A 20232-nucleotide genomic window follows, 5' to 3' on the forward strand; every position below is an offset into this window, starting at 1 on the left:
ACGAGACATGAGAAACAAACAATATGTAAATTTACATACGGTGATCGACGAGTCTGAATTTGTGGAGCTATTAAGTGTCATATCTAGTACTGCCCTCTTTGCTGCTGCTGTCACAAGAACTGTGTCTGGATGAGAAAATTCATTTTTCGTGCTGGTCATTCCATTGTTGGTGTTATTATCATAGCAATAGCTTCCATCTTATTTGTGCATGTGCCAAACTAACGAGATATCCGTGTGATTGAACCACGTAATCACGTTTCGTCTGTCGGCCGCACGGCAGCAACAACAACAACAACAACAACAACAATAGCAACACACACAGCAGATAAGTTCACTATTGTTTTTATCAGAGCTTTGCTGGTTAAGTGAATGGTTTGTCTAGACATAGGGCGAGTCCGATTATCATTAAGTCTGCCGCACAGATATGGGCCTCAAGTGGGTTTCAAGGAAGCGTGTTGCCCATGCGGACTTCGGTTCAAAGCACAAAAGGGTCAGTACAATGTTTAGTCCGGCATTATATCATGGTGTAATGGCAACACATCGAAATGATTTTTCCAAGAAGAACGTTTCTCGTTCGAGACATGATTCGTGAGAGCTCTACTATCTGTACAGCTCGTGGCAAAAAAAAATGCAAGAATGCCGGTGTACAGAGTACACAAATATAAGTTGAACAGTTTTAATCAACGTGACAGAATATGGTACGTTGTAAAAGAAAGGTACACATGTGAATTTATTGCTAGTTCAAACATCGAACGAATCACTGCTAGTGTACAAAGCATATATATTCTGATTCGATCCACTTCATTCCTGTTAAACATGCATACGTTACGAAATGGGTATTACTATCGTAATATATTGGCAAGGAAACAAATCAAACGCAGTACTTCACGAGGCCGATGTATGCGTCGATAGTTAAAGCTAGAATAGTACAGGAGCTAATAGTAAGGTCACTGCGGTGATCTCTTCAGAGGTAAACAAAAACTGTTTTGCCAGTGATGACCTTCGTAGCAGACGACTATAGAGGTATTTATGTTTCAGTGTATCAGATTTTAGTAATTCATCGAAGCCATTTAGCGAAGCCTTCATTATCATGAACTGATTTATGTTAGGATTCCATATTTCTTTACCTGTCATTGATACGTGTTGTACGCGCAGAATAACGTCCGTTACTTGTCGTCAATTAGCTAAGCGTTACGCTATCATCAAAAGTGTTGTTAGAAACATAAAAAAAAAACGTTGATAGAAACATCTTTGATAGAATAATTTTATTCCCGGGAAATACTGTCATTGGCTAGGAAAAAATCAAAACTTCACCCGGTTAGTAGGTATCCTTACCAGATAGGTGTACGGGCACATGCATGTGTTGTAGAGAAATAGCTGGTTAATCAGAACAGATTTCCGTTTCTAGCTCTCGTATTTACGATCGTTATATTCGCCGTACCGCATAACTTCTGTTCTATAAAAAAAAAAATAAATTCCGTCGTAGTCGGATTGTGAAATGAATAACGTGTAGCTTTTACCTTAAAGAAAAAACACGCACAGAATTTTTTCTAGGCCAGAGGTGCTAATGTTGCGATAACGTTTTTTTTGAATTTTCAGATGACAAGGAAGACGATCGTGACTTGTCACGTATCGACGCACCTCTACTACATCTCCTGATTCGAAGTTAGGTTGCGTTCGCACGTGCCCATCCGCCGCGGCAGTCCGACGTCGGCGGAGAAGACCTCCGACCACTCAGTCAACATCAATGTCTTTTTCAACGAATAGAAAAATAATATGTATTGTCGTCAACGAACATTCTCTTTCACATATATAAATGCATGTACATAAATCTCTGTTAAAAAATCTAAACGCAAAAGTGGATATAATTGAAATCGGGCTAAAACAAACGTGATTTTTTTTTACATACACACATTTAAAGACAGACAGATGACGGCGGCGAGTGGAAGATGATCATGTTCGAAAACATAATTGTTTACGGCAGTTACCTCTGGTCCTCCAGCAGCAATTTACGTAGGCAACGACGACTGAACTCCGACAGTCAGTTAACGGAAAATAGGTATTTATATCAGTCTGTTTCGCTTTATTAGCATCAGCAAAGTCAATAGTTGAGAAATTTTGCATTGTGTATTAGATAAAATCATATGATGGCAAACAACTGTCGATTTCAGGGTAGAGATTAGAGAAATGCAACGTTAGGGTATATAATCGTCGGACGTGTTACATATCTGAGGGATGCGCCGTGCGTTACCAAGCGAAAACGATTTAGTGCGTCTGTTAGATAAGGTCAATTGTTTGTCCATCAGTGTGATGCGTAAACCGTTACGTGCATGCAATGGCTTGGTGAGGTCGATGGTGGTCCGCGCCTGTTCGAATGAATGCGTAGGCCAAAAAAACTCGGGAATAGGACTCGTCTTGCGTGCAGTACGGAGAAAACTTAAGGGGCGCAGTATACAAAATTTGCCCTAAACGCTGGGTCAGCATAACCCATTCGCAGACAACTATCCTGTTTTATTTGCTAATAGGATCCCATTATTCGTAAACTAGTTTTCCATAGTTTTGTAACTATATTCAAGTTTATGTCAATTTGCTCTTGTTTCAACGAAGTTCAAGACATCAAAGATCAGGACGATTATCGGCAATGTCAACAAAGGCCATTTTTATTCTAGTTTTTTCATTTTAACCATTGTCTTTCCGCATATATTTCATATGGAACCGGTTGTGTAGCCGATATTTCGATTTTTTTTTCTTTTATCAACCTGAAATATCCTATCAGATTTGTGAGGCAGACTGTAAGACCCATGTAGTCTGTTGACGTTAAATAAGAAAGCATAACAACATGTAAAGCCTTTTGCCCATTTCTCGGCATCATCAGCGTCCGTTAGCCACTAGTCGGTTTTTACGAATCGAACGATATCGCAGTGGCCTCGGTCGGTCGCATCAGCGATATCGTTCAACGAGAAATTTTTGATACGGCCACAGTCGCTGTCGGGAAAACGCGGCAACAACCACTCTTTTACTTTCTTTTACGCGTCAGTTTCAACGGACGGAGCACCATTTAGTGAATGACGCGTCGATAATCAACCTACCAGTTATCCAGCTAGTGAGCAAACAAAAGTACAACAGCGTCTTATGGCACAAAATAAACGCTTGTCATGCTAAAATATATCGTTGTCAGAGTGAGCCACGTGGAAAGACACTGGCAGACAAGACGACCAACCGCGAAGAGTCGTCGGAGCGTCTTGAGCATTATACGAGCAGCCTTCCCAAAAGATACAGATTAAATAAAAACTTACCTTCCGCCACCATTCAAATCTAATCCACAAACGCAGCAGCGATCGCTCCTACGGGTTTTGACGAGAGGACTCACTCTGGTGCGTATCTTGTGATTTAGGCCAGTAATTTTTCATAGAGTTGAACTTTATTTGGTCTTTCTTTTTCGGCAAAGATTGTGTGCGACCCAGACACTCCCCAAGACGCCGTATCGATGTTAAGAGTCCTCGTGTAACTGTGTCACGGCCGAAACGGCCAGAAAAAATCAAACTGAGATTTGCGCCCATGGGCAGAGAATAGGAAAAGCGATTGCAATACTTGCTTCGAACAGTCCTTTAGCATGAGTACCAAATCAGGTTGGAACAGTACACCTTCATATAGTATAACTTAATGCCGGGTTGTTTGAATCTAGTTTACAATGCAATAGACAAGTCGTTTCTTTATCGGCGATACCGAGAACAGGGCTGAGGCCGAGTTTGCTTCGGTTTTTGATCGAAGAGTCCTCTCAATCGATCGATCGATCGAAGAGAGTTTCCTAGTAAGTGTTGGCGTTTCGAGATCAAATCGTTTCGTACCAATTTATCATTGTGAGGTCTCAGGATTAGAGTGGATTACAGCCTTAGGACCGGTCCCGTTATTCTGTTTCCGAGACTGATAAGCCAACCATCGTCCGGCATCACTGAACGAGGCGTCGTACGTGGATTGAATCAGCTGCTTTCGGCTGACGCCAAACCGACGTGCATGGATCGAAAACGAACCCCATACCCGCACGGGCACGTATAAGCAGATGGATATATTAACTATTACTAGCCTTTCATTCCTCAATTCCAAAGCCATGTTTCAGTGGTCAAGAAAATTCAGTGATGGCTACAATCAACAAAAACGTTCCAGCAAAAATATTTTTTTGATTACAAAATACAGAGAGTAAATAAAAACGATATACGGGTATTGTACGAGTAAAAGTTGGGATAATTTAATTCGTTTTCGTTTAATTGAAAACGCAAATAAAAGCACGTCATTCAGCACATGTATTGCGGGAACTACCGATATAACGCGCCGCTATGAGCAGCTGCAGCTAGACTCAATTTAACTGTTTACTTACATTTTGCTGTGATGTGAGCTTTTTTCTATGTTCCTTTGTGTCTGCTAGATACGTAATAAAAATAATTGCATGGAGGTACCAGCCACCTGATTGTCCGATGATATTTATATCTTGTTCTCAGGATATATATAGGTTTACCTGCTGTTTAACCTGTCTGATGTACTACTATCTTAGGTCCATCTAACTGTAGACCTCGGAAAATTTTTATCCAAATCCGAAATTTTCTGTTAGACAAAACACTATGCAGAGCTCCAAACATACGGGCACGACGTGGTGCGTTCGTAATGAAACACATAGTTTTCATGAGTCGACGTGTTCTATCCAATGAGCTTTCGATACCAGTCTACACGCTATGAGCACCCAATATGCGCACCTTAAGGACAAGCAAACAAAAGGAGAAAAGAATATTGGGTTAGGGTTCGCGACGAAACCCTGTTGTACCCACAAATTCCCTTTGTATATAAACTGTATTATTTATGTACCTGACACACGACAAAGCAACAAGAGGCTGTGAATAATAATACTAATGATAATAGAAATCATACAATAGGAAGCGATAATGCAGCCGATCGATTTTTTCCTTTTAAAAATGAGCGCACACGTGTGGCAAATCTGTTCGACTAAGGGACACGCAACAGACCTTTGAATAACACCAAAAAAAAAACATCATTTTTCTACGCTGACACCCACAACAATCAATGTCCATATAGTACATCGATGACAGTATATTCTTGAACGAAAATAGAATTTAGATGCGTGTATATCACATACATCAAATATCTCGTTAAAGACACGAACCAAATGGAAGTCCTTCAGAAATCGAAGTACCACTATCAACTTCAATGTAGCCTATTGAGAGAGTAACTGGTCATTCCTACAAGAAAACCTCATCAAGGCAGCACGAAACAAATAATCACTTATGGTATTGAAATTAACCAATTAGGCAACAGACGTCCAGAAAGGAATAACATTATATAGCAAATGTATCGATGTAATATGCAAGTTGAATGTTTGTGTGGCTTTACCGAATGAGCATCTTGGATAGGTAATTTTCAAGATGTCTGAAAAATGTACGAAAAATTTGGCAGTGTCAAGACAAACCAATTTTGAACAAATCGGGGGTGTGTTACGTAAGTGTTTGCTTCGTAGCTAGTGAGGTTCCCAGTCTGTGCTCCGACTATTTTCTCGTATTAATTGACGCGTGCATAGATCGTTCTGAAATACGCTAAGAAATCAGAGAAGTAACAGAGAGCGTTCTGGGCATCTATATATATATATATATATATATATATATATATATATATATATATATATACACGTTAGTAGTCTTAGGAATATATACAATTTTCTGGTCACATCGGCCGAAGAAAGAAGCTAGCTTAAAGCCGGAAACACATTATGAAAGGACGATGACTTCATCGTTGATGATTTATCTCAGTGAATTTGCTCTTCATTGTAAGCGATAGACAAAAACCGAGAGAGTGAGATAGGACGGACGAGCAAAAGCGAATAAACAAATCTTATCAAAGGTTGCTTTAAAAATCATCGTTTTCATTTATCCTAGGTTCGTTATGTGCTGTACATATATATATATATATATAAAATTTCTTACATGCATCAAGTCCACGTTGTTAGCATGGCAATCAGTGCGACTTTAATCAATAACAGAGCTTTTATGTTGATCCGCTTACCAAATAAATTTACCTCATTCTTTCGCTAAGCGAAGCCCATCGAGTGTCACCGATTTGCGGCTGCCAGACAGCTCCGAAGGTGCAGGAACGGGTTTTTTAACTCCTCGATATGCTCTTCAGAGATCCAGTTACAAGTGAACTTAAACATCGTTTTATAAATTTACGAAATCGTTCGAATGATAAAGTCCTATAGAGGTATAAAGCGTTCTACATCCGTCTCCGCATATAGGGTACAAAGTTAGAAGCGCACAAACAAGACCAGAGAATACGAGCGTCCGTGTCGGAATCTTCAACAGCCGCCGCAGCTAAAAAGGCGGACCTTGGACGCGACAAAAGGAACATTACCACCGTTAAGTGTTGATGCCGGTACCGACATGAAAGGCGGCCCCCGCAGTTCCGACATCTGGAATCGATGATCGCCTTCGAGCAGTCGTAATTTATCAAATGACGGTGTATAAATACTGTGATTAGATGTTTTTCTTTTCTATTCTATTTTTGTACCTCTTTCTCTATTTTCTTATTGTTATTAACGCCGCCATATAGAGTCATTATATTGAGTTAGTAATTTCAAACAATACTTTAATTTTTAGAAAAACCTCCATGATACGAGAATACATAGGATCAAGATAGTGCTAAATAGAGCTTTTGTGTCGAACCGTTCATAGGGTCCAGGTAGCACAAGTCTCCAATCCTTAGAGCTGAAATCTAGCTAGTAATATCCAAAGGAAGATTAAAAAAGATCATAGTATTCGCATCATCAGCGTGCGAAACGGGCGGACGTATAGAAGTCTAGTTTGGCTCTTCATTCTAGGTCTTTCTATCGATCCAAGGAATGACAATGTTTGACCAGCCTTAGATCCAAATGGGAGATGTATTCTCCTATCAATCGGCATTGATTATCGTTGAACTAAAAAACTGAGTGGTTCTAATCGGAATTCAATAATAATCTACCGTACCGGTCTGTTCCATTGAGCTATAGACAAAGCGAATCTAATAATACAACTATCGAAGTTTTTATATAAAATCTAGAATGACTGTCGCATTATTTTAGGGTCCAGCAAACAGAAACAGAAAAACATTTGAAAATTTCCCTTAATGATTTTCTATTGGTGATGGCCATTATTGTGTCCCTAACGGGCAAAAACTTTAAGCTCCCGTTACTCCTTGTGCTTCTTCTTCGTCTGCCATGCAGAACAGCGGTGGCAAAGAAACGGAAGCGAAGCTTTCGAAGGCTTGCACATCTGCTTTGAGCGTACGGTCCAATAGTTAAAACTGGAAGATTGCAGCGGTACGTGCCCTCCTCTAAAGAAGTTTATTAACAGATTCTTGGAAAAAGGGAGCTATTTCCGTTCCCTAAAGAGAACTCTTTTTCAAGTCGGCCGGAAAATCGCTTGAAAAAACCCTATCTGCCAAACAACGAAATCGTGACCCCCAAGTGGCCATAATCCTCTACGGTCTACCATTGCATGAAGTGTAAGAACAAACATAAAAGGAAAAGTCAAAGGCTTTCATACGCTCTCCTCTATAGCTACCTCTATCGATAAGCGGCTTCGATTCAACGTTGTAAAACATTCGAGTATGGCCATACCCTTAATTTACGGAAATTTTATTATTATTTATGGACTCTCTACACAAAGCTAGATTCCAATATTTAAGTGCGTAGCAGATTTAAACAGAATCTGACGCATAACGTTATTTATAAGTAGCAACCTATTATACAGATGTCTAATTAGTTGAAAAAGGTTCGGGGAGCCCATTCGAAATGAATTATTACGTGTTCGGCTTAAATTTTGTATTATTCGATGGTAGATCCCAACGATCCGGCTTTGGTAAATCAGATAACCAGAAAACTAGCGAGCCAATCACTCGGCGCCTGGCTGCTAGACAGTCTTCAGACGATTCGTGCTGTTCCGTCCGCTTTTGTCGTGCTCCGATCGCGTCTACCGCCGACGACGAAAAGCACCAGTAGTAACAGGAGTAGTGGGATCCATTTGCATATATAACTATTTATATTTTGGCGGTAACAAATTCTGCCAGTACTGCTTTTGTCCACGCGTTCGTTTACCGCTTATACAATTCGTTCGCATACTACTGTTGACTTCCTTTCCTCATCAACTTATCCTTTATGACGATAATCTTTTGTGTTGCCAGCTTCACGATCTTCAGCGCTAGCACCAACAGCAAAAAGCGCGCGAGTGAGCACGCAGCGTCATGATTAGTTGCTTCAGAACCTAACAATAATCTTCTACTAGTATTATTCTAGGTATATACATACCTGAAGGATCAAGTTGTTCCTTGCGAAGTGGTCCCAGTCTATCGAAGTGCATGCAGTCGACGCTTCATTCACTCGTCTACCGCTGGCTAAGTTCCGCTGGTATAAAGTCATTATCATCGATGTTATCATCGCTTAGGGCACCGTAATTCACTCAGCGGTGATAGCAAAACTGTCTATAATATGTACCTCGTATTAAAGAAAAAACAACTAGGATTCGTATAAGCGCTTCGCTATCTTCCGCTGTTCGTTACGCCGACGTATCGTCGAGCCAGACGAGAAGCCGAGATGTGTATAGCATTTCCTTCCCAAGCATGAACTACTGCATCATTTTTGGCCGCGAATGAATTGTGCCACGGTACGGCAGACTAATACACGGACTCGCACAGTGTTGCCGGGAGCTCCTTTCGGGCATTTCTTGTCGATCGTGTTACGAACTGGAAAGTTACTAGGGTAAACAAAGTCAATATTCGAAACACAGTTTCCTAATATTTTTCAGCTATCATAAACGTTGCTGCTATGCGAACGACTCATGGACTAAGCCACGTAAACGTACGTTCGCTCGGCTGAAAATTGCATTACGTCTCCGTTTTCTATAGATAATATATTCAATAAGAGCCTATTGTTCTCCATGTCGCTATCCAAACGTTTTTTTTTTATTTTTAGCAACGTCCGTTTGCATACGAATTTATGATGGCTGCCAACTAAAATTAACTGTTACAGTATATACGTACGTGTTCTGTAACGTAAATACAGCGTTTTACGACTATGTTCAGATCGTTTAGGACATACAGAGTTTAGCTATAAATGTGTACGAGCATTTGACAAAACGTTTCATCTTAGCCATGAGAGCCGATACTGGCCTTGCGCATTACGAGGCACGTTTACGCCGGTGCCTAATGCCGTTTGTTTGTGCGGCTGTTGGACAATGTCGCTGAGATCCCCTTGCTTGTAGACTATCACAGAAGCAATCCAGAACCATCTCTATCAACGAAAGTATACAGTATACAGGGCAAATCGTTTTAAATGGTGGTTGATTAGCTTTCACCGGCCGTATTCAAGTTTTGATATGATGATATTATTGTGAAGCTGCCACCTTAATGCGTAAGTCCTTATGGCTGGAACCCGCCATAACCGAGGAGAGCACAGCCTATAGAAGAAAACCTATGCAGTGGTAGTTTGCCTCTTAGTTATTACGAGATTAATTCATTGTAACCACGAGCGGTAAATTGTCAGAGCATAGCAAGTGTTTCAATTGGAAAAAAAAAGTCATTTTCGCAGCAAACAAACAAAGCAAGCCCCGGATGAATCGGAGCTGCTGAGCAATACACTCTGTTTGCAGAAGCTGACTGGTCAATGCAGTCTCACAATAGCACTAAAGCTTGAGAAAAATCCACTTGAAAATCCTATTTTCAAGTGCGCACAAGGGGATGGCATTAACCGAACCTAGACACCTCTTTCCAATTCGTCGGTAAGTATTTCCAATTACAGAAGCAATAGTAACAACAACAGTGTTATTCAAACGCCACGGCAAGATGTAATATGTTGCCTTTATTGAAAGTCATTAGATGCATAGAAAAGCGCGCGGCGTGTTATGGCAATGCGTGATCAAGATGAGGGTCGTAAGCGTTTGTGGCCATTTGCTCTTTGTCCAAGCCACTTACTCTTCTAGATCCAACTCTCTGTCTACCCCCTTTTTCTGTTTCTAATTGTTTTACTGCTTATCCTGATCGACCAAGCACCGCGGCCTGGTACGCATAGCGTCCAACGCTATAGAAAGCTCAGTGCTCGGTTGAGATTTGCCCTCATGAAGGACGGAATGCAAATAGGCTGAGACGAGCAGGAATTAACCAGTTGCCGCTATTCAAGTCAGGCGTTACCAACAGCAGGAGAAAAAGAGAGCGCGCAAAAGCTGATTCGGTTACCTATTCAGTTTATTTATCTCATCATCGTTAATTTGACAAAATGGAAAAGGCTCCTGCCGGTCCAGTCGAGCGTGAAGGGACGCAGATATGAGGATCGTACCAGTACCACCATCAGGAATTAGAGATCGCCACAAATATGTCATCTTTTTAAAAAGTCGTTCTTTTTTTAATCTTTTTAAAAAAAAACCATTACTGTCATCACCTCCACTGCTCCTACTGCCTACGCCAACCCGGTCAGCTGACCGCAGCCGCCTCTTGCTAAGCAGCAGCTGCGGTCTGTCTAGGATAGACAGTCACACGTCTTTCACGTTCGCATTGGTCCAACTTTCCAGCAGGTTCTGGTAAAGGCTGATCGATCATCCGATGAACCTCGCGAAGTCAACAAATCCACAAGTTTTAACAGCGGCAGCAGGTTTGGCGTCCATTCTGGCCGTTTCGATTCGTTGACCTTCATCGTCCTTGTCGCCGTCCACTATGAACAGAATTCTTTTTCGCTCATTTTGTTGTGTGAGGGGTCCGCATCGCGGCGGCAGCGGCAACGACGACGATGACAACATTTATAGGCAGCTGGTAAAAAATACAGAGGCAATTTTTGACAAGAAGCTTTTACTGCCATGCACACTGTGCCCCTAGCTTGCACATGCTTCATCTATTCGCTTGGTTTTAATATTACTTCAGTCGAAGTAATTGCGTCTATCTTATCTGTCTCTACGAATGGGGCAGGCGTAGCGTTTGGCAACTGTGTAAGGCAGACCTAAAAACTGTCGAGATAGCTGGGCCCGGCTGTGACCCAATGAACCACGATCAAAACTGAAATAGAGGTACATATATGCGGTACCCCCTCACGCAAGGACGGAGTAAATACAGATGCTAGCTGTTAGTTGTCTAATAATACTGACAATTTGATTGTAGTTTGAAAAAAAATTAAGAGGACTATGATCTCGTTCTGCGAGTTGGGTGGCCAGGCAAAGCTACGTAAAGCCAGAAAAAATAAAAGCGAAGCTACAGACGTCACGATCCTATAGTGAATGCAAAACAGAAAATTTACCACGTCAGCTCCACTTGCTGTTGATATGGAATCAGCATCTGTTCGGAATATCTATTTACGTATGACTGGTGGTGCCGTAAGAAAGGGCCATCTGTATCGATGACGGAAAACCTAACCGCTGACTTTGCGAGCTAGATCACGTGCAGGTCACTTTAGTACATCATTGTCGTATCGCTCGGCACTTCAAGATACTTTAACCTATTTTACGTTTCACTCTACTATGAAAATTCTCATAAAGCTGAATCTTCAATTCCGCAAACGTATTTAATTTATTTTTCTTGCGAAAATTTGCAATGTTCTACTTGATTCTAGGAGAGTGCGTTATAGATCAACGTATATGGGTAAAACTGCCTACGTCTACTTTACTGTAGCCGTAATCGCCACTTATTACTCACCGGTTCATCAACCTTCGATAATAATTAATCGTTTTCTCCCTCCACCAGTCCAAAACGTGAACCTAATGTTTAGCTGTTATTTGGACTCAATGCAAAACTGTCGGTGTGCCTGTTGTTGTCTACTTTGGTCAGCAATTCAATATCAAAGATTGATCTCATTTACATCGATCCCCAACGAGACCCTCGGTCGGATGTCCACAACATGGCGTTAACAGGCTGTTCTTTTTTTTCTCTGCGATCAGACGGAGCAGAATTTCGAAAAGAACACAGATCGGTCCCCCAGCGCAGCGTCCAAAGCGAGTGGGTGTTCGATAAAGTTTGTGTTATGTATAGATACTTTGTTTACGCCTGGATGGCGGCGCTCTGGTACTCACCCATATAATGAGTATGTGTTGGGTGGCACAGACAATCGTATTCTTATGTTGTCGTCGTTGTTGGTGAACATTGATTTTTGTATTCGGGTCGAGGCACAGGAAAATGAAGTTACTACGAACACTGTGTTTATTGCGTATGGCGGCTGTTGAACGTGAACAGCGCCCGTTTGATATCAGTTAGCGGACTATTATCCCAATACGCGTACGAAGGCGATATTAGAGCCAAGCGGTCTCTATTATTTGTATATACATGTAGTTGATATATAAATGACTACGCCTATATAGAATCATCAGTATCGACGACATTCGGCCAATCCTACATACGCGGTCCTCTGAAAAAATTTCTACTACCATATTATTACTATAGAGAACATTGATAGGAGGATCAATGTGAGGTATGAAAATCTGAACGAACAGAATCAGGAGATGCTACGTTCGGTAGTTTATTAGAGATTCACTTTCTAATAGAGCTTTCATGTCCGAGAAGCATCGGTATAAAGTTTTTAAAAGTTCCTCTAGTGCATCCTCTGCATTATTAATGGAAATGCAAACATTAGTCACTCTGCTATCCTGACAATAAGGTCTTCCTATAAAAATTGTGATTTCAAAAGGTCTTTACGTAAAATAAGAATTTCTACAAATACTATATATAATATCAGATATAAGAAAATAATTTATACCCATGTCACAATTTATATTAGACAAGAACACATCTTTAATTTAGAATTAGTCCTAACTGCACTATAAGACATGCCCGATCTGTCTAACAATGTGAAGTTTACTAGAAATTAGGAAATGCGGAAGGGGGTTGTGCCGCTGCAACTGAGATGCTTAAACATCAGACGCAAGCCGACACTATGGATATTTTCCAGGAAGAAAGGCACGTAGAACTATTCCAGCATAGCAGGCCGGCATCCATAGTGGCTTAACTTATTATTTATTCGTCTTACTTATCTGCCCTTAGATCGGCAGTAACTTCATCAGGATATTTAAAGCTTTCATTTGGTGAGTGCCGTCAGTTCAGCTGCGCAACTTAACTGGCTGAGCCGTTGAGAGACGCAGGGCATGGTAGAAGTCGGAAGGTACTGAACTGAAAAGAAAAAAATAAAAAAGAACAAAATTATAAGGAAAGGAAATTGTCGCCTATCAATCAAAGTTATTTGTTGGGTGAGCGCACTATAGCTGACATCAGTTCACTGTGAAGCAGTTGTATGTTTTGAGTTTCGTTTCAGGATACAGATGCTATAACGGACGTCCTTTCATATATCATGGTACTTGCGTCCTCATCTTCAGCGAGAACAGATAGATAGGAGCTTAGTCCAATGACGAACTCGGTTTGTAGTTCGTTATCTTTATCGAATCCCTATTATCATGTTAAGTGTTTCGTGCTCTATGTAGACAAAACTAGGTAATACAAAATAGGGCAGGCTGTCCCTAATCAGGTTGATAATTAGCGTACTCTATCGCTGTCGCCAATCGTCGCTTTGCAGAATCGTTGAAACGCCATACAATCTGAATTAATTTTCTGTAAGAATTAAACTCTAAATCATGACAGGGTCACATGAGCCGACTATGAAACCATACTGAAAGCGATCAAGAAACCCTTCGTGGAGCGCCGATCGCTGAACTCATCGCGGCGAGTCTTACAATGAGCGTGAAAGAAAGGGAAGCACCTGATCCCCTGCTGTCATCAATTCTGTAGCTGTTTGAGTCTTACACCAATTAATGTACCCATATCAATACATATAAAAAGAAATCTAGGCTCCGTTACGATCAGTAGACTGGCGAACAGCTTACCATGACTGGGAGTTAATATTGCCACCGTTAAACCGACTGAATCCTTAAAGTCTTTCGTCGATTTACTATCTGTGCATAGACTCCTTAGACAGATAACAAGTATTGTTTGTACATCGAGCGACTGTCATTGGCAGACTATAGATGGCCAGTGTATCTGCTATTCAGCATGTTCGGGCCTGGTATAACCGTTTCCTGCCCCCCTCCGATCTTGCTCTCGGCCTTTTGTAGTTTGGTGCGCGGCACGACGACAAGTAGTAAGAAGCGCTCGTCTCTGCCAGCCGTATTTTTCCTTCATCCGTTTGGTTGACCCACTGTATAGCATGGAAGCACATCATACTTCCTTGCTTCGCTCGCATACTTCTCTCCTTTTTTTCTGTTTTTATTTTACCGGTAAGACGGCCGCGCTCCTCGCTGTGCATCCGCTTATTTCCCCGTCTTTTTTCCATAATTATCAATATAAAGAAGATGATGATAGATTACGTGGACGCGTAGCACCGACTGAATTAGCGGCGGGGGTGTCAGTTCGATAATTCACTCGTAACGTGTTCCGTACCGTATACCGAGTCGAGTTGAGATCTTTGCTCACCGGGTGATCGTCGACTGAGAAATTAAAGCGGTGATAATTACGTGGCGCCACGTCGTACCGTCCGCTTGCCACAGGTTGTGTGTGAGGGTGTGGTACGACAACACGGCACGTAGCTGAGGCTTGACAGGTGGCAGTTGAAAACTGACAGCCGCTACATGTACATTTATGTAGTACGTTTAACGCTGTCACAACTGATGAAAACGGTGATTCAAATGAGAATATTACATATGTAGTGTGGTAATTCGGATCAACATATTCATTTAAAAAAAATGCCACAAGTGGTAATGGGCTTCGGGGGCACTAACAAAATTAAAAACTGAATGATAATAGTGTTACATGGTATAACATGACTTGTGTGACTAAGTTTAACTTTCCATTTCTAGTTGTTCCGCGTAAATGTTTTTTTGACTTAATCGACGCGGTAACTTCAGTGAGAATGCCTACAATAGAAAACTTGTCCAAGTTTAGCATTCTTGCTATGAACCACACCGTTTCCAATAGTCAGCTCAATAATAAGCGGAGTTCAATTGTCTCATATACGAGTAGAGCTCGCAGCTCTGATATCTAGAACAATCGATACCCTTTTTCTGCAGGCATAAAAGAAATGCAAGGCTCAATGTTTTTACTTAAGTATTCTGAGAACAAGTACCAAAGCTACTCCGGCACAATTACTCTAAGCATTTCACGTATGCACTATCATTAATTCTTCAATAGTTCGAATGAAGCACAATCTTTTGATCAACATCGGATTATGGTAGTTTCTGCTTCCAGAGTGTAGCATCAACTGATTGGTATGAAGCTTCCTTCTGTCAGTGCTCCTGCTGTTGTTGACGTCAGCTGGCTGCTGATGAGCTACCAGCCTTAGTGTTCGCCCCCGCTGCGCGTATCATTCAGCTCGTTTCGCCGGCGTGCTCTGAGCTAGTGACAACGTAGTGTCCCTTGTCCTGCGCGGGGGGCCCCGAAGAAATCTTGCTTGAATGGCGGCCGCAGCACTGCCCGAGGCAGTTGATCACCAATCCCGGCGTTAACGAGTAAACATCGAGACGTGCGTTGTCGCTGGTCGATTGAGGATCATCGCGAAATGTCATCAGCGTGACGCAGAGATCTGAGGGCTCGTTACCGGCCCGCGACGCTGAACTTTGCGGGATCTTTTACTGCTCGCAGATTACTGTTCGCCCTATCGAGTCAACGAAACGATAGAGCCGTGCGTTGATAGATTGCAGCCGTTCGCGATTACTAATTGGCATCGAATACTGCAAAGTGGGCACAATCATAAGAAGGCGAGTAAACAGATTTGCACAAGTCTTGTGCAAAGAGGACAAAATAAATAAATAAATAAATGAGTTATTTGATGGCTTGTCTTGATATTTTGTAGACTGTAGTAAACCCGACTATATACGCTAACATATCAGCGCCTACTAAAAGTAGGTTTGTGAACGATTTTAGTTACGGTCAGTGGTACATCAATATTGTATTGGTTCTAACTAAATGGTGGGCTAAATTGATCGAATAAATTAATCGAATTAATTGAATCTCATGAAAACGAATGTGAACGGGGCCGAAGGCCTCAGGCTTTGTTCAAGGCCCACAGACTGATTATCTTCGCGCTTGAGCTCTATGAAATGTTTTGCAAAATTCTTCATGCTTACCATAATTCTCTGAACATGATGACATTTTTTTGCCGATTTATGCTCACAGGAAGCGAGCAGGTATATTCGCCACGAAACCGATGCAATCCACCAAGTGTTAATGGCGTTACGGACATAATTCATCACAGTGCTATCTCAGTTTATTAATAAGCGCTACGTTGGAAATAGGTTAAAGGCAATATGGCAATCTTTTTTTGGCAAAGGAACGCTTTTCTATAAAAAAAAAATATAGATCTTAACAAGCCCTAATCAGATGAGGAAGAATATACACAGTGTTAGGCTGAACTTCAATCGCCTCTAGTCTTCTCTTAATGCACAGCGGAGTTTCTACTGCTCTACGTGTTCCTCTAATTTACAAGTGTCCGTATTTCTTTTCTATCTAATTTTAGACTAACTAGAATTATTATTATTATTATGACAACCCCGTATGCAATAGTAAGACTGCGTTGACATAAAAATAGTTCGGGTTCGACGTTCAGAATTACGTTAACATTGTATTTGAATGAAGCCGAACGACGTTTGATGAAGATGTCACTCTAAGCATCTGTTTAGGTTCAATATATATACATAGACCTCGAACAAAACGACGGTGTACGTACAATTTTCGAAGATGAAATGGGCAATAATCTGTATAGAAACGCGACCAATAGAAGAGGATAAAATGCCTTAGCAATGATAGCCGTCTGCATATACGAAGCCTTCGTTATTCGCACTTATCTGTCATTGGCGTGCCATCATCTATATCCGTATTTACATATTAGTGCAATAAATGAATTCCGCTGGCCGCCTATATTGCTATTTTTTTTTTTGGGCGTCAATGAAATTTTCGCCGTAACAGTTAGGCTACTGCGACGACATGCTTTGGCGCCACTGAGGCAACATTGCAGACGACGTGGTTTTTTAAAAACCGCCCGCACTGCATAAAACAAATAGAGCAGGCCCGCTAGCTCATTGGGCTGGAAAATGTATCCCGATGAACTTGCCATTGTTAGGGCTGCTTTTCCTGCCCTGCTATGTTTCAGATTAGTTACTATTGCTACCCCAAAAAAACTTGGTTGAAAATTCCATTATTCCCACGGAAACCTTCGTTGGGATGATATTATTCGACAATCTTTTTAGCAGCGTCGTTTGAAACTAAATACAACGGTAAATTGCTGATAATGTCGACTTGGTATAGCTTTACGAATAACGTGGCAAAGATTTAGAAAAAAAAAAAATAGTGAAAGCTCTTTGTGCACAGCATTGGTGAAGTAGCCCAGTCCAAAAAGCATAGGATTGTACTCAAACACTACTAAATGATATGATAAGGATTGAAGTATGCGTTCATATTTATTCGAGGTTCGAATAAATTTTATGTACGCTTCTTTTATGTACAGTTATATGTACCATAGCATTGCCTATCGATGTATCAGGCATCATTTAGTTGCACACACTAACCGAAAATTCTATTAAGGATCAAATCATTCCAGATGGCCTTTTATGTGGGTTATTATACTTTCTATATATATATATATATATATCTTTGTCGCTGTGAGGGTATATATATCATATTGGACACCAGTTTCCTGAATAGAAACGATAAGATTACACTGCGATTATTTAATATATATGTACTGACGCAATACACTCATCCGTGTGTCCGTTATTGGCACCTAAGATACTGGGAGTGATTTCATCGTGGCCAGTTAAGGCAAGCGGCTTGAAGGCCTTATCGTTACGTTATAATGTCGATAGGACTTTGTCGCCTTATTGCACATTGATTGTTGCCGCTAATCTCGATGAGACCCCACGCGTCCGTCTCTGTGGCTCCTTCATTTTTGGCGTTTCTCCTCCTCCTCCTCCTCCTCCTCCTCGCGTTTTTTGGCGACCCACGCATAATGCGCCGCAGAAAATATAACTATTGCAACGGCAATACGTCAAAATGGACTACATAGAATACAAGAAGACCATAGAAAAAAAGTGGTATATCCAATCGTTATGATAGAAGGCGTTTCTTACTGAAAAGGCTGTGCACAGCCTATTTTTGGCCTAATAAAACGGAGAGAGAATTTAACTGTACAAAGTTATTTGAAACAATATGCTTATTCGCTAACTAATAGGCCACCTAATTAGCACATTAATCTCGATTTATTTATATTTGTTGTGTATTTATAGAGATACGGTCCACTGGGAGGGCATTTGTGCATGCGTCATCAAGCCTTATAAAGGAAACTGAACTTATTATCATATATATCATCATATATGGGTATCGGCAAACAATGGTGCTCGCTGTAACACATTGTGATAGTACATCTCATCGAAACAACAACCTGTTGTCTTAACATTGAATCCTAAACAAATGCTGATCTCAAGTGATCTTTTGTTTTCATTTTCTAGTGAATTTATTACTGACTGATAGAAAGATGGTTACTTACGACTAGAGTGGCTTTACAAGCTCAGTTCGGTCAAAGTGACTATGGCCTGTATTGGCACTTTCTGACAGCCGTTACGTACAATTAGTATTGAATTGGTAAAACGTAAAGGTGAGAATATTAGGTGAAGCCGCTCTCAGTGAAGTAGTTACACGAAACTATAATAATCAAGAATTTGTTATAGCACTGATTGGCAGGACGAAATCGTGGCAGGCTGATCTAGCAGTAAAATCGATAGCTTCAATTAAGCTGGAAAAATGCTTGCATGCGAATCCCGGTAGGGCTTAGCAATGATTTTAAATTTAAACTACAAGATTGCTACGTTCAAATCGACCGCGTGTCCCAGTCACATAAACAACACCAGATTACGGGTTTTCAGTTACCGGACCGTCCAAAGAGCGAAGTTGGCGGCCCACTTGTGAATCCCACCGAGCGAATGTGAAGCGCTTGCTATCAAATGTGTATACTTTTACCTAACGAGACCATGCTGTATTTATGAAAATTACCTCGTAAAGATGCTTCGATCGACACGTTCGCCAAGCGCAAATGTCATTCTTAGTCTTGCTAAATAATCCATAGCTAATGTAAGAAAGACTTGATTACGGATAAGATTTGCCGACCCGATGTATATAGAAGTGTACAGATGAGTAGATGGCTTCGTAGGATGGTTATAGCAAGTACTAAAACGCCACATGAGCAGCTCGACTCTGAGTTATTGGAAGACTTGTATTTTTCTGACGGCATTGGCGGGAGGTATCTTGACCGAACTTGAACTTCCTGTATATGTATATTTAGCTTCATATGTATATTTAGCAACGATACGCAGTTTGCCGGGTGCGGGTCCTGACAATAACAAATAAATTCAGTTACACATTGGTTTAGTTTTCCCATTTGAAGAAGATTGCTTTTTTGTTACAGGGCTGGGCTGACAAATTAAGCTAATGAGCCAGCCAACATCAAATGAGAGTTATCTTTCACAATTTATCATTAGCCTTGAGTTTCCGACGGCTGTGGCCCCTTCGACGTCGTACGCTTAAATCTATTCCACTATATAGTAATATAGCTAGTTATAGAAACTTATTGACGAGTTTGTCCCACAAATTATCTATCATTGCTAACCAAGATATATATATATATATATATATATATGGTATGAAACTTGGTTGCCGGTACAGGCCAGGTCTAGTTAAGAACTTTTCAGTAACATCAATTCACATGTGTCGTATAGGAATAGACTTGCAAACAAGCCACTGCTTCAAGTTTCAACATTGCCCATACATTATCCCATTTAGCTAAACTTTGTCGAGATGAAAATCTCAACCATTTTTTGCCCCGATTACTGTGGAAAGGATCGGCCGCATCGCTACACTATCAAATTGAGCCCACCTAGATAGAAAAATTTACCAATATCTGCTTCTGCCGGAGCAAGTTGTCACTATAATAATAATAATAGCGAAGATGAAATGGCGAAATCAAAAAAGAGATCTTCGTCTTCCCTGGGTCGCCGTAGCTGGGCCCAAATCGTTTTGTACCCAAACAGCTAGAAGCAATTCGTTGTTGTGGACTGCATCCACTTCGATGTCTGCATGTACACAGACGCTGTGAGAGCGGAAAAATGCATTTCTCCCTTGGACTACTATTAGCTAACTGGGATCCTCAGTGGTGAATTAAAGGTGAACGAAGTGCTAGAATCAATGCGCGCCCAATTA

General features: G+C 41.0%; 1 protein-coding gene and 1 long non-coding RNA gene across 9 annotated transcripts in view; one reads left to right on the forward strand and one right to left on the reverse strand.

Annotated features, from left to right (window-relative positions):
* The window catches only part of LOC111271051 (complement factor H), a 55197-nt gene extending 49280 nt beyond the window's left edge, over positions 1-5917 (forward strand). For 7 of the 8 annotated variants that reach the window (XR_015315156.1, XR_015315158.1, XR_015315155.1 and 4 more), the window contains one exon: positions 1600-5917. The gene's annotated coding sequence lies outside the window, so the exon portion shown is untranslated. Of the gene's footprint in view, positions 1-496; positions 699-1599 lie in introns of those variants that run through there. The other variant, XR_015315159.1, reaches the window with a different exon arrangement.
* A 4017-nt stretch (positions 5918-9934) lies between these two features.
* On the reverse strand, positions 9935-15082 carry LOC111271053 (uncharacterized). Its single transcript, XR_002686623.2, has 3 exons — positions 13878-15082; positions 11707-13170; positions 9935-10830 (listed from the first exon to the last, which is right to left on the reverse strand). It is a non-coding gene; the product is annotated as an uncharacterized LOC111271053 (long non-coding RNA).
* Positions 15083-20232: the final 5150 nt, after the last annotated feature.

The sequence above is a fragment of the Varroa jacobsoni genome, unplaced genomic scaffold (assembly GCF_002532875.2).
Source record: "Varroa jacobsoni isolate VJ856 unplaced genomic scaffold, vjacob_1.0 contig00298, whole genome shotgun sequence".
NCBI lineage: Eukaryota > Metazoa > Arthropoda > Arachnida > Mesostigmata > Varroidae > Varroa > Varroa jacobsoni.